Here is a 14,458-nt window from a genome sequence, read left to right on the forward strand (position 1 = left end):
GCGCCAGGAAACCGACCAGCCCGCCAGGAACAAAGGCGGGGCTGCCTCCCAAAGGCGGACAACAAACAGTTTTCCTTTTTTTATTATTATTTTTTTTCTGCACCCTAGCGCGCTGCCGGGCGACTTCAGGGTCCACGCGGCGCCGGGGCTGCAGCGGGTGCCGCTGCGCCGCCCGCGCGGGGCAGGCCCCGGGGCGCATGCGCGGGCCGGGGCGCAGGAGGCCGCGGCCGCCCGCGCAGCCTCGCTCCAGCCGGTCTCCGTGGCAACGGGCTCGCGGGGGGGAGGGGCCGGGCGGCGTGGGCTGCGGCGGCTGCTATTTCTGCCGCTTCCTGTTCCTCGCGGCCACGTCGCCATGGCAACGGTGTTACTCACCGCGGCCGCTTCCCGGCTCGGCTGGCGCGCGTGACCCCGGCCGCCCGCGCCCCCTCGTCTCTCACTTGCTGCGCTGCCGCTCCCCCCGCCTCCCTCGGCGGCGTCCTCCGCCGGCGCCCCGGTCCAGCCAGCGCACCCCGGCGCCCCAGCCTTCCCCCGGCTTCCCCGCCCCTCTCCGCCGGTGCCCGCGGCCCGGGAGCGAGGGCGGAGGGAGGCAGATTGATGGGGGACGCTTATTAAAAAACATTGTAACCGTTTCCGTTTTTATTACGTTGACAAGGGAGCGTTATTTACTGTTATTGTTTGCCGAGCGGGCCACGCCGGAGCGCGGGCGGCCTCCCGGGAGCTCACCTTTCGGGCGGGCCCGGGGAAGTCGCGGGTGGGAGCGGGAGGCGGGGGGGGGGTGGAGGCGGGGCGGCGAGGGGGCGACCCCCGGGCAGAAGCGGCCCCCGCGGGGGTCCTGCCCCTCGCCCCTCCTCCCCCCTCCCCGCCGGCCCGGCCGAGCCCCGCCGCGGGGCGTGTGTGCGCCCGGAGAGACTGCAGAGGCCGGGGGACTCATGCTGAAGGAGAGAGGCAACAAAAAATAAAAAAAGGAACAGATGACTTCATTCTCGGGAAGGCTCCGTCCTACGTGGACCAATTTCCTGGGGACTGTGGTGGAACAGCTCGGCTGCCGTTGGAAGCACTTAAAACTAAACCAGATAAAGACCAGAAAATTCTCAGCATTGCCTGAGCCGAGCAAGGGTAGGTTGGTGGTGCGTGAGCCCCGGGTGTGCCGGGAGGAGGGTCGCAGTCCTCCACCCGCGCTGGGGCTTGGCTTCCAACACACCTCCCCGCCTCCCTACTTAGATTCCCGTACCCTGAGAGGGTGAGCAACCGCCCCAAGGTTACACAGCCAGTTTTTTTTTATTCTGCTTAGACACCCGCAGGGACAAAGCCGGCAGAGGCTGGGGAACGAAAGCCAGTGGCTGGACTGGGAGCCTTGGACCAGGGTGAGGCTCAGCTGGAGGCCCAGCAAGGCAAGATTAACTCGGCAGGTCTAAGCTCCGGCTGGCCTGGCTCCTGCTTACCCCACCGGAGCCTTCAGCTGGGGGGTTTGTGGGAGGTGAGTCCACAGGGATCTGATGGGCCTGAAGGACGCCCCCAGCCCCCAGGCCCCTGCTGGGATGCTAATCTCATCCTGCTAATTAAAGTTTGCAATTCTGTCCCTAACTCAACTCCCCACTCTTGAACATTATTAGCTGAAAGGCAATTGCTGCTCCAGACAGAGGCCAGAGGAAAAAAGGGACTCTGCAGTTCACATTATAAAGAGGATTTTTAAAAAGATGTTTATACTTTTAAACCAATGACTCCTAATGAACAGACCAGGTTTTAGAAACCTAATTTTCAGAGCCCCCCACCCCACCCCCACTGGCAACCTATTTTGAGTTTTTATCCCCCTTCCAAGGACAGGAAGCTTGGGATTCGGTCCCTGTAGCCTCTCCTGGTCTCTTGGCCTGAGATAATCAGCCGGGGATTTTCCAGGCCCCAGATCTCCTCTCCAGCTCTCTGGAGTCTAAAGCGACAATCTGGTCCCCAACTAAAGCCCCTGGGTCTGGGGGGGTGTCAGCAACATAAAGTTATCTTCAGCTCTGTTCGCAGCATCCACCAGCTCTCAGCTTTGGAGCCCTCCCTGAATGCATGAATCAAAAGTCCTAGGCTCCAAGAAAAGAGAGTACCCCCACCCCCAGTCCTTTGCTGCCAGCTCCTTGATATGGGAAGGCAGCACCGCCCTCCACTCCTCCCCCTGGGCTGGCCTTCCAAGCAAAACTCATCTCTGGCAGCCGGTTCAGAGTTTGGCTGATGTGAGAGTCCTGGCCCTGGGCAGTGTTTGAACAGGACTGAGATGACAGATGACACCCAGCGTCATCCAGAGCGAGAAGGACCTTGGAGATGATGCAAACCAACCACTCCTGCTTCCCTATTTTACAGGTGGGCAAACTGAGGCCCAGAGAGGGGAAGAAACTTGGCAGAGATCTGCCACTGGTTAAAGACGGAACCTGGACCAGGACCCAGGAGCCTCGCTTTCCTTTAGAGTGCTCAGGACCCCGACTCTGATCCTTGTGTAGAATTATCTGCACGCCCAGAAGTTCAGGAGCTGGGGGGCAGGAGGATCTGAAGTCAGACTTCCTGAGTTCAAGTACATACGTCTACGTGAGACCCAGGACAAATGAATTCTTCTCTCTGGGCCGCCACGGTCTTATGTGTTAAGTGGGGATGACAGTACCAGCCCTGGGTTGTCTTAAGGAATAAAGGTGCTCCAAGGAAAGTCCTGGGACTAACCCGGGAACATACTAATACTTAATTAATGGTGGCGATGTTGCTGATGGTGAAGAAGGGCGGGGGGATGCTCTTGGTTGTCATGGGTTGACTGGTGTCCCCCCGCAAAGATACGTCCACCTCCTCATCCCTGGAACCTGTGAATGTGACCTGAGTTGGAAAAAGGATTTTTGTAGATGTCATGAAGTTAAGGATACTGACATGAGATCATCCTAGATTACCCAAGTAATCACTCGGTGCCATCACGAGTGTCCTTATATGAGACAGAAGAGAAGAGCGGGATACGGAAGGGGAGAAGGCCAAGTGCAGACTGACGCAGGGAGGGGAGTGATGCAGCCACAAGCCAGGGAACACCTGGAGTCCCCTGAAATGGGAAGAAACAGGGAAGGATTCTTGCCAGGGTCTTGGGAAGCGACACAGCCCCGCTGACCCCTTCATTTTGGCCCTCTGGCCTCGAAGAGTCTGAGAATGATCTTGGTTTCAGCCACCAAGTTGTGGTCATTCGTTAGGCAGCCCCAGGAAACCAATAGAGTGGGGATGCCGGCTGGGATGCTGCGGTGACAGTGGCCGTGACAAGGGCGGTGCTCGTGATGCTGAGAGCGGCTGTATTCATTTCCTGGAGTTGCCTAACAATCTACCACAACCCGTGCAACTTAGGACAACTGGAATGTAGTGTCGAAGAGTTCTGGAGACCAGGAATCCAAATCAGCAGGGCTGTGAGCCCTCAAAGTTGCGGGGGAGGGGACCCGCTCCAGGCCTCTCTCAGGGCTTCTAGGGCCCCAGGGCTCCCTTGGCTTCTGCATGCCTCATTCTCATCCTCTAGTGTCTGCCCTCCCATGGTGTCCTCTGTGCATCTTCACATCGTCTTCCCTCTGTGTGTGTCTGACCATGTGTCCACACCGCCCTTTCTAGAAGGATGCTGTCATATTGAATTAGGGCCCCCCCTACTGATCTGATCTTAGCTTGATCACCTCTGTAAAGACCCTCTCCCCAAAAAGGTCACATTCTGAAGTGGGGGCAGGGGGGTAGGACTTCTACATGTTTTTAAGGAGAGGCAGTTTCCCTGCTAACAGCGGTGCTGTTGGAGACGGTGGGGGAAGGGTGATGGGGTGGGGGTGGGGGTGGCAGAGATGGGACAAATAGAGAAGGGGATGAGACCAGGCTTCAGCCCTGGACCTCAAACTCTGCAGGAGCAACCCAGGGACAGTGGCCAGTTCACAAGGCACTCCGGACACCGGGAATCTTCCCGGAGGGAAGGGCTGTCTGGAAACATCCAGCCGAAGAAACAGGGAAACGAGAAAGAGGACCCCAGCACTTTGGTGCCAAGTTAATGCCATTGGAAGAGGAAGAGCCAAACACTCTTCTGGAAGGCTCTGCTGTACCAGCTGTGAGGCCTCAAGCAGACCCCTTCACGTGCTGGTCTTGCATTGGACCTGATCCCTGGGAAGGACCTGGTTGCCAGGAATCTCGTTCTGGGACCGTTTCAGTCCTGGGGAGGAGCAGGGGTGGGGGTGGGGGCTCCCTCTGCTTCTGCCTCCTCCCTTTCACAGAGGAGCGAGAGCCGAGTCAGCCTGGCCTGGCCTTTCTGCGGGAGCCAATAGCAGAGGCCGGCCCAGCCCCGACCCCAGAAAACCAACTGGTCTCCAGCAGAAGACAGGCAGGCTCAGGCTGCCAGTGTATTTCTTACTAGACACAATCACATTACCTCCCCTCTCAGCCTGCTTTTCTCTAGCTTTCGAAGAGGACAACTGATAATGACCACAGTCCTCATTCATTTGTGTGTCTCGTTGTGACCGTCCATGAGCTCATGCCCTTGCCAGGCACCATCCCATGCCCCAGAAAGCAGCGGGCAGCAGGATCGGCTTGCCACACTGGCGTGGCTCATGTTCTAGGGAAGAGAGAGACAAAGCACAAAGAAAGAGGCCCATCCCAGGACCCAAGAAGGAAAGCAGGTGATGAAGGGCTGGGCTGGAGTTCTGAAACGAGGCTCACTGAGGTCAGGGGGTGACCATGGACCCGGTGCAGGGAGGGAGTGAGCCCCAGGAGAGGTCTGCAGCAGGAGGGACAGCAAGTGCCAAGGACCTGAGGTGGCACGTCCTGCTGCCCTGCTGCCCTGAGCCATGAAGCAGCAAGCGGAGCACACAGGTCACCTTGAAACCTCGGATTTTTTTTCTAGGTACGCCTAGGAGCCCATGCAGAGCGGAGGGCAAGAGTGAGCCCAGGGCTGAGTTGTGTTTTTAAAGAATTTCTGGATTCTGCGAGCAGAGCACAGACTGCAGGAGCCGGAGGGAAGCTGGGAAACCAGTTAGGGGCTGATGGAGTCCAGGCCAGAGATGGTGGTGGCCTGGTCGGGGACAGCAACAGTGGGGAGATAAAAATGGCTGGATGTGGGGTGTATTTTAAGAAAACCCATCAGGATTTGCCAAAGGATGGGCCGTGGGTGTGGAAGGAAGAAGAGCCGAGGATGACTGCGTCATCGTGAACAGTGGGAGGTTCCGTCTCCGGAGGCAAAGAGCGGTGGGGGTGTGGGGGGGAATCGAGAGTTGGCATTTCTGAAAATACTGTCTGATCCTCCTAGGGCGCACACTTGCAGCTCTTACACACTGCCGCTTGATCCCCGTAGGCCCCCGAGAGGTAGACTCTACTAGTAGCCCCCTTTCTCAGATGAAGAAACTAAGGCCCAGAGAGGCTAAGTCATTGATGCAGGTGTGCGAGCGGGTAAGGACACCGCCCCGGTCGTCTGACTCCGAGGCTCATTCCAAAGCTCATTTTCTCACTCGGTCAGTCGTTGCTTCATCCGCCCGTTCATTCATTCATTCACTGCTGTGTGTGCTCTATGCTTAGCCTTGTTCTAGGCGCTGGTAACGCAGCGATTCTTTCAAGCTATGCACTGGGGAGGGACTGGGAGGCCCTGGGAGGCACTGGGAGGCGATGATAAGCAAACCAGATGCAGGCCTGCAGGCCTGACCTGCACGGAGCTTTCTATGGAGAAGAGAGCCAGGTGGTGACAAGCAGAGAGAAGCCCAGGGAGAAAGATGCTCACAGACAGTGCTAAGTGCCATTGTGGAGAGTGGCCTTGTGCTGGTTCAAGGCCAGAGAGGGGCACACGCTGCAGAGAGCTGGGGGCTGCCTGGGAGGAAGGGAGACCAGTGAGAAGCAGCCCAGCCAAGAGCGAGAGGAACGGCGTTCCCAGCAGAGGGAACAAATGCAAGGATCTCTTGGGAGAGTCAGGAGGGGAGAGGGCCTGGGAGCAGACAGGGGGACTGAGAAACCAGCCACCAGGAGGAGGCCAGCTTGGCCAGAGGCAAGTGAATAGGGAAGAAAACCAAAGCGGGGGAGGGAGGGGGGCTGACCCCACAAAACAAGCGGCCCTGGGACCCCAAGAAGAGCATGGAGGGAGCAAGGACTGCCAAACCTGAAACTTGTGTGCGCAGGCCATGACTGCAGGAGAGAACAGGAGAGGGATGGCCCAGACCACGAAAGGGTGAGGCCCACCCCTCAGGACTTGCCTGTTCTTGAACCCAGGGCTGACTCCACAGCTGTGCCAGAAAACACCAGACTATTTCCCACCAGGGCAGGGTCAGAGGCTCAGAGGACAGAGCAAGTGGCTCCCCCTGGCACCACTGAGCCTGATCTTCCAGGAAAAGCCAGCCTGAGCCCGGGTCATGTTACTACTTGCTTGCTCACTCCTCGAACAACTAGTCATGCCTCAATGATTCCAGCCCATCCTGAGAGGCAGCAGGGAAAAAGCCCAGGTCCCTTCATCGAGGTGACGATTTATAAATACGGATAAAATCCCATAGAGGTGCGGGTGCCCTGGGAGCAAGGAGACACCACCAGCCCAAGGAAGACGGGTTTCCCTGTTGGAGCTAGAACAGTAGTAACTCCTGCTTTTGGAGACTGAGCCCTATTGAATGCTCCTTAAGTCTTGGGGTCCTCCTGGCTCCCACAGTCATGGGGAGGCCCCTAGTGAAGAGGGTTCTCAGAATCTTAGACCCCCTACCCTCTCCTTCCCACACTCAGCACTTCCACCCAGCCCTTGGCTCCTTTCCTTGGCCAGCTGCCCATCTGGGGACATTGCCAGATCCGCAAGCAGGTAACGTCCCAATGCCCGGGACCTGTGTCAGAGCCAGGGAGGGGTTTAAGATCCCTGCCCTACCCCAGCCATCATCGGGGGAAGGCTTAGCACCTGCAGGCCCTCTCCCTTTCTCCTCCCCACTACTCCATCTTCTGCCTGGGCACACAAAGGGTTACGGGGACAGGGCCCCAGAGTTTCAGGCCCTGGAAACTGAACACTTCTTGTGGGACAGAGGATAGAGCTAAGTCTTTAAAAACAGAACAGCTAAGAACAACCACTCCCACTGAAACCCTCAGCCCAGCTAGTGTTCCCCGATGATCTCAGCGCACCCCTCATTGGGGTTACTCTCATCAGCCCCCTTTTACGGCAGAGGAAATAGAGACTCCGTGGGTCCAGTGACTAGCTCGGGGGTAGAGGCAGGACTCCGGGCCAATGACACGCAGCTCGGGTTGGTGAAATGATGGAGAAACGGGGGTGTCAGGAGGGCGGGAGCAGCAGCAGCTCCCACAGAAGCCCTCACAGTGGCCCTCTGGGCAGGCAGCTGAGTTAGCCTCATGCCACAGGCAAAGGAACCCCGAGCCCTGGGCAGGGGGCGGCGGTAGGCACAACTAGTGAGGGGGTGAGATTCAAACCCAGGGCTGTCAGACTCCAGGGCCCAGCTCCTGTGAACCTAGAACAGAAGGGACCAGTGAGGGGAGCGGTGGGCCTCACCGTGTCCTCCTGGTGCCTAGGTGGCCGCAGGGCATGGAAGACCAGGCCCTTCCCTGGCTGCACTGGTGGCCGCCCCAGGAGGCCTGATGGCCTGCGTGGCTTCTCTCTCCTGTGACCCTCTGCGCCCCTCCACCCGGGACCTAACTCCCCTGTCCTCAAGGCTGCCCCCGATGGCCCGTCCCTGCATTGTGATCGAGCTCCGGAGGGCACTCTGGGGTACTGGCCTTCCAGAAGCTTTGGCCTGCTCAGGGGGTGTCCCTTGCCCCCGAAGCCCCAGAAGAGGCAGCCGCCAACCCCTGGAGCCTGCTGGGCCCAGGATCCTCTGAGCTTAGGCTGAGCCAGGAGGTGCCTCCAGGGGTGGGGACCCAGGGGAGGGGCATGGGGTCCCCTCCTGTCCCCTGCTCCTGGGGCTAGCCCTCTGCTAGCCACAGCCGCAGTGAGGGTGGACAGGGGGCTGAGGTATGTGTTGGGGTGGGTGGGGTGGGCAGAAACAGTGGGGGGGGCGGAGAGGAAGGAGAGAGAGAGAAGGAGAAAGCTGGAAACAGGGACATGCTGCTGGGGAGAGGGCCTCCGAGGGAGGGGAGACCACAGAAGGAAGAGGGACACCAGGGAAGGGCCTGCTGGGGAAGGAGGATCCTGAAGGGAGAGCCCCGGGAGCGCAGCTAGGGGCCCTGAGAGGGGGCTTGGGGGCTGAGGCTGGGGGAGTCCTAGGGGACCCAGATGGACAAGTCCAGCACTCTGGCCCCATAACATCCTGAGGAGCCCCTGGGGCTGGGGGGAGGCAGGTGGCCACAGGTGGCTCTGTCAGCACAGACCCCTCCTCCCCAACTGTCCCCGGGAGAGGACTGGCTCTAGTAGGAGGACAACCTAGAAGGACATAGTGGGGTCCCCCGGGGCCCCAAGCTCCCCGCCCTTGAGCCCCCGCAGCCCCCAACCACTGTTCTCCCTGCCCCAGCCGGGACCGTGCGACCTCGGCCAGGGACTCTGCCTCTCTGGGCCTCCAAGGCCCTGGAAAGGTGAGGAGCTCCGCGTGGAGGTAAGAGCTCAGCGGCTGCAGGGGTGACACCCAGACAGGCCTGGGAGCCGCTCAGAGCAGGAGAGAGGTGTGCTTATCTGAGCTGGTCATCCGCAAAGGGAAGGGAGGTGTGTGGACAAGAAGCACCTGAGGGAGCCGGAACCCCTGGGTCAGGAGGACTCTGTAGCCTGGGCCGGTGAAGGGCCGGCTGCCTTGGGGGCTCCTGCCACGGAACAGGGGGTCCCACTGGGGCCAGGTTGGCCACTGGCGAGTTGTGGAAAGGCATGAGCATCCAGGTGGGGCTTTCCTGCAGGTTAACCTTGGAGACAGGGGCTCCAGGAGCCCCCCAAACCCCAGGATCCCCTCACAATCCCCCACTGTTGTTGTCCAAGGGCAGAAGGGCAGAGGGATGGGGAGGAGGCTGGGGTCCCTGGTCCGTGGGGGGGGTTTCCCTCTTGCTGAAGGCAAGGAGGGGTGAGGCGAGAGGAGAGAAAGCAGCCAGCGGGGAGGAAGAGAAGGAGCAGGCAAGGCGGCGGGGAAGGAGAGGAGCAAGGGGAGAGCGCTGGAACCCGCAGAGAAGCAGCCCAAGGAGAGGAGTCATGAGAAGAGACCGCAGAAGCAAGAGGCAAAGGCCCCCAGGCTGAGGAGGGTAGAGGAGGTGGGGGGGGGGGCGGATGCAGGGAGAGGGAGGGAGGGCACGCTGTGCCTGGGCTCCAAACCCGGCTGAGACCCTGCCCCTCACCCAGCTGAGGCTCTGACCCCCGGGAGAGGGAGAGCCTCCAAACTTAAGAGGGGAAAAGTCTGCCAGCTGCCCTTGGGGCTGTCACAACAGATAAAACCTCATCCAGGCTTCACCGGGAGCAGCCCCGGCACACTGATGGAGGAGCTAAAAATACTGGCTTGAGTGGGGAGGAGGGGGCTGGAGGAGGGAGGAAGGAGGGAGGAAGGTGGAGAGGAGGGAAGAGGTGGGGGATGAGGGGGAGGGGGAGGGTGAAGAGGAGGGAGGAGGGAGAGGAATGAGAAGGAGAGAGAAGGATGGGGAGGAGGGAGGAAGAGGGGGAGGAGGGAGGAGGGAGGAGGGAGAAGCAGGGTGGGGGGGGGGAGGCGGGACGGGATGGAGAGGAAGGAGGAGCGCAGGGCGTCGGGTCTGGATCTGGGCTCCGGCAACCCTGGTTTTCCAGGATGTTTTAATGACCCAGATGTGCAGCTGCAGGGGGACGGCTGCTTTGGGAAGCTGCAAATCGCTGCCCCCAGCTGGCCCTCCCGGGGACAGGGTGAGGTGGGCAAGGAAAGACAGGGGAGAGTCAGGGAGCAGAGAAACCTAGCAGAGCTGAGCTCTGAAGGGCCGGGGTTGGGGTGGAGGGGGAGCTTGAGGGAGGGACGGAGGGAGGGAGATGGGGAAAGAGGAAGGAAGGAAGACGAGGGAATGGAGTGTCCCTGGGCTCGGGGGCACAGACTTCCAGGGCACCACATGCCCCAGATCTCCGCCCTGTTCTTTGCCCCCCGCTACTGGGGAGCTTGGCTCCGGTGTCTGGGTTGATCAGGGGGACCTGCCCCCAAGCCTGCTTCCCCACATCAGGCTCTGCGCTGGGCGTGGAGCCTGCTGGAGATTCTCTCTCTCCCTCTCCCTCTGCCCCTCCCACTCCCTCTCCCCGGACCTCACTCATGAGCTTCCTCTCCCTCTCTCAAATAAATGAATAATTAAAGTCTTAAAAAAAAAAAAATCCAGAAGGATACGAGGAAACCAAAGTTGAGAGACACAGCGAGGAGGATGTTAGTCCAAGGGTGGTCAACAGCAAAGCAGAATTCAAACCCAGGCCCAGCCCACCCCAACCCAGACCGTAACCCCAGACTCTCCTGCAGCTTCAGAGCTCGCGTCTCTCAGGGCCAGTGGGTGGGGAGGCCAAGGGAGGCCAAGGGACCCAGGGACCAGAAATTGTGGGAAGCGAAACCTCCCTCTCCTTGGTTCCCGAGCAGCCTGGGGGTCTCATCCCTGTAAGAAGCACAGTCCCAGCAAGCCACCGTCTTCAGAGCTGTCCCTGTGGCAGCGGGCAGAGGTCCCCGCACAGGGACAGACACCACCAGGCCTTGAAGGTCGGGTGACACTGGGAAAACCACGTCAACCCTGCACAGCAAAGCCTCTTTACTTGAATCCGCGAATCTTTTTTTTCATTCTGAACTGCCCCCCACCCCTGCCACTCCCAGTGCTAGGAACTGTCCTGGGCCTTGCGCAGACAGGAAAACATGATGGTGGGTCACAGGATGAGAAGCAAATTTGGGCTGAGCCCCAGGCCACTCTTCCTGGCCACAGGAGCTCAGGTCTGTCCCCTAACTTCTGTGTGCCTCAGTCTCCTGTTCTCGAAAATGGGCTTGCATGAGGTGTGGATGAGATGCCTGTGTGGGAAGCCGGGCACCAGCCCAGAGAACACACACACATGGGGTTAGGAGGGTGGTGGGCAGCTCAGCTCAGACACCCTCTCCCCAGAAATGCCTGTCCTGCCTACCCTCACTCTGCCGCCTTGCTCAGTTCCTCGGCAAACTCTCCAGCTACAAGGTTTACCCGTGGGGACCCTTGGGCAGGGACCTAAGGGTCTTGGCCTCAGCTTCCCCATATGCAAATGTGGAGGGCAGTGACTATCTGGAGAGGGGTGTTGCCGGGCACGAGGGGTGCCCTTAGGTCCTGGGCCATCCTCGCTCTCCAAAGCATCTTGTTCCCTTTGTGTCTCCCCCACTAGAGCCAGGCCTCCTCCGGGGGTGCCCAGCTGCCAAGCCCGGGGCCCCTGGCACGGGGGCCCATGCGCAGCTCCTGCTAAGCGCCCCAGTGGCTCTCGCTGAGCCAACGCTGACTTGAGCTTCTCCCCCTGCCTCGTACGCCTCTCCTGGCTTTTCTGAATTTGCTTCACTGACAGAGTGCATGGTCCAAATCCCTGCCCTGGGACAAAACAGAAGGATGCCCAGCCTTTCTGCCGGCTCCTGCTTGCCCAGCGGCATAGAACCGAGCTCCTCCTGTCCCCCTCATCCTTCTCCGAACCTTCCAGGTCCCTTCCTTTGCTGCTGCCCTAGGTTCCAAGTCCCTCCCCCTTGGACCCCTCTGGGTCCCCAGCCGGACAGGGGCCCCCTGCAGCTGGGGTCCCCTCGCACACAAAACACAGAGCAGGGGTATGACCTGAAGAGGAACAGAAAGAAGGAGGAAGAGACAGAGGGTCAGAGAGAGACCCAGACATGATGACCAGCAGGCTTGGCAGCTGGACTTCCATTATAATTAAGTTCTACCTATCTGGCCTTTCCTTAGATTTTTATCCTCCTGTCTTGCTAACCTTTTAATGTGGCCCCTGATTCTTAGTGTTTCTCCACCTTCCCTGTCCCCCTGGGCAGACCTGCTCCCTCCTGCGGCTCCAGCTGGGTGCACGTGTGTGCATACGTGTCTGTGTGTCTTTCTGTGTGGGTGACTGGGGCCGGGGTGTAGAGGAGAGCCCGAACCTCCTCTGGGGGCCAGAGGGGAGGAGGCATTTACCCCGTAGCCAACCAGAGCCAGACCAGGGCCCCTGGTCCCCAGCACCCGGGGCCCAGCAGGGTTTGGCCACGGCAAGGGTGACTGGCAGACTGCGGCGGCTTTTTGTTTAATTTCCCCCTACTTCCAAACTCGTTGAAATTACACACCGAGCATCCATTTAATTAAGTTTTCCGGTGTGTGGCATAATTAGTCAGACACATGACTGGTACAGGGTGGGCGGTCTCATCCCGGCTTTTGCCTGTTAGAGTTCTCAGCCCTCAGGGCACAAAATATGGCAAGTTGTAATGGAGGGGGGGGATGCTGGAGGCAGCAGGCCACAGGTGAGCCAGCCCGAGCCGCCACCTCCCTCCCCCTGCAGGCTCCTGCCTCCTTGGGAGCGGAGCTGGGCAGGTGGTGTTGGCAGAAACCGAGCTCACATGAAAGTCTGGGAGACCTTCACCTTCCCACGGACCCCAGGGTTGGGCAGAGTCGGGCAGTATGGAGCTAGGAAAGGGGCTTTGCCCTTGCTATAGAAGCTGTGATTTCCAGGACAGAGTCACCCCAGGCCTGATTGCCACCAGAGCTGCCAGCCTCTTGGTCGCAGGTGAATCCCAGAAGGTGGTAGGATGCTCCCTGCCTGTAGACCCTGATTCCCTTCAACTCTCCCACACATGCCGGCTGGACCTCAGGAGGACAGGCCTGCTTCTCCACCCCTGACCGCAGGGGCAGGCCACGAAGGCAGGCTCCCTCTCCACAGAGGAGAAAGTTCTACACTCCTGTCTACTCGGGCCACGGCCTGGTTGCCGACTGGGCAAGCGAGAGACTGTCAGAGCGGCTCCCCTATTTAAAAGCAACTCACGGGGCCACCTGGTCCAGTCCCCTCACTCCCAGGCATGGAGCACAGCTGTCCCCCTCACCGCGACTCCTGGCGTCACCCCCCCCCTTCCACCACGGGCATCACTTGGGGGCTCAGTGAGCTTCCATGGTCGCCAAAGCCCTAGCCCTGTCCCAAATGCCCTATGACACAGGCCCTGAGCCCCTGCCCTAACTCACCACCCTCCCCGTTTCCCCCCTTCCCCCGCCCAAGTCAGGCCACCTAGGGACCCTGCTGTGTACCTCTCCAGGGGCCCTGGGGCAGGATTGCCCCCCCAGCCCCCTGCACAGGGCACATCTAGGCCCTATGGGCAGCCCCAACGTGTAACTTAACTGCCACGGAAGGCTGAGTTCAGGACATGGGATGAAATAAGAGCGTGAACCTTTATTAAGCTCTTACTGTGTACCAGGCTCTGCCCTGCCCAAAGTCTCCCATTTATGGCCCCTCCCCCCACCTCGCACCCCATCTCCAGCCTCCTGTGGGGGAATGTAGCTGGGATTGGAACCCCTGGGCCCATCATCAGAGCACACAGGCTTGACCACCATGTAAACAGCCCCCCACTGTCCTGCCAGCCAGCCTCAGGTCCCCTCTTAAGCCAGTCTGTTAGTCTCCAAAGCTTCCTTATCCAGCTTCCTCTGACCGCCCACAGCCTCACACCCATCCTCCCCACGGTTCCCCGGGCAAACTATGCATCCTTCCTCCATCTCAGCCTCCAGAGTCCCGAGCCTTCGCTCAGGCTTTGTCGTGTCCCCAAGCCTGCATTTGGGCTGTCCCCTCAGCCAGGCACGCCCCTCCTGCCCTCGATAGCCTGGCCACTAGTGCCCTCCAGGAGCTTTCCCTGATCTACCCCGCGCCCCCACCCCTGCACCTGGCCCTGCCCTAAAGCCCCCCAGGAGGGGACCTCGGTGTGACCACTGCGCCGGTCCCTGATGAGGTCGCTGGCTTGCCTCGTCGTCGGGGCCGCTCTCTGCAGTGGCAGAAGCAACGCCACACCTCAGGGGCGCACACGGTGGGCTGTGCCTTGGGGGACACAACTAATTTTAACAACAGCCTTAGGAAAAGACAAATCTGTCTCTTCTTTCCTCCTCGGGGGAAAGAAATGTATGTGTACACATGCATGTGTTCATGCCCACGTCATTCCAAGCATCAAACGCCAGAAGGCCGAGGCCTGGGGACCACGCAGCCGCATTGGCTGCGGCCCCCCTGTGACACCGACTCCTGGCACCCAGGGCTCCACCATCCCCCTCCCCAATGCATGCTCTCATCCAGACTCCTGGCAGTGCTCTGGCCGGTCTGCTTTGGTGCCCAGCAGTGTCTCCGTAACCCCTGACCCACCGGGGGAGGCAGCTGAGCAGAGAGGGGTGGGGGAGAGCCCGGCCACCAGCAAGCCAGGTGCCCTCAAGCTAGCAAGTGACCCCCAGGGACCTCGGCCACCTCCCCCCTGCCCCATCCATTGAGGAGGAGGCCAGACAAGGCAGGGAGCCCACTGGCCACTCTGCTGGTGCCCCCAGCCTGTGTCCTTCCTCTCCAGACACAGGCTGGCTCCCCAGTCCAGGCCAGCTGACAGATAAATGAGGACATGTGGCCCAGTTCGCT

The 14,458-nt window shown here is 60.1% G+C and overlaps 1 long non-coding RNA gene across 1 annotated transcript; it reads left to right on the top strand.

The window, feature by feature from the left end:
• The first annotated feature begins 240 nt into the window (after positions 1–240).
• On the top strand, positions 241–2,716 carry LOC131813034 (uncharacterized). Its single transcript, XR_009346579.1, has 3 exons — positions 241–1,116; positions 1,292–1,477; positions 2,344–2,716. It is a non-coding gene; the product is annotated as an uncharacterized LOC131813034 (long non-coding RNA).
• Positions 2,717–14,458: the final 11,742 nt, after the last annotated feature.

This window comes from Mustela lutreola, chromosome 12, assembly GCF_030435805.1.
Source record: "Mustela lutreola isolate mMusLut2 chromosome 12, mMusLut2.pri, whole genome shotgun sequence".
Classification (NCBI taxonomy): domain Eukaryota; kingdom Metazoa; phylum Chordata; class Mammalia; order Carnivora; family Mustelidae; genus Mustela; species Mustela lutreola.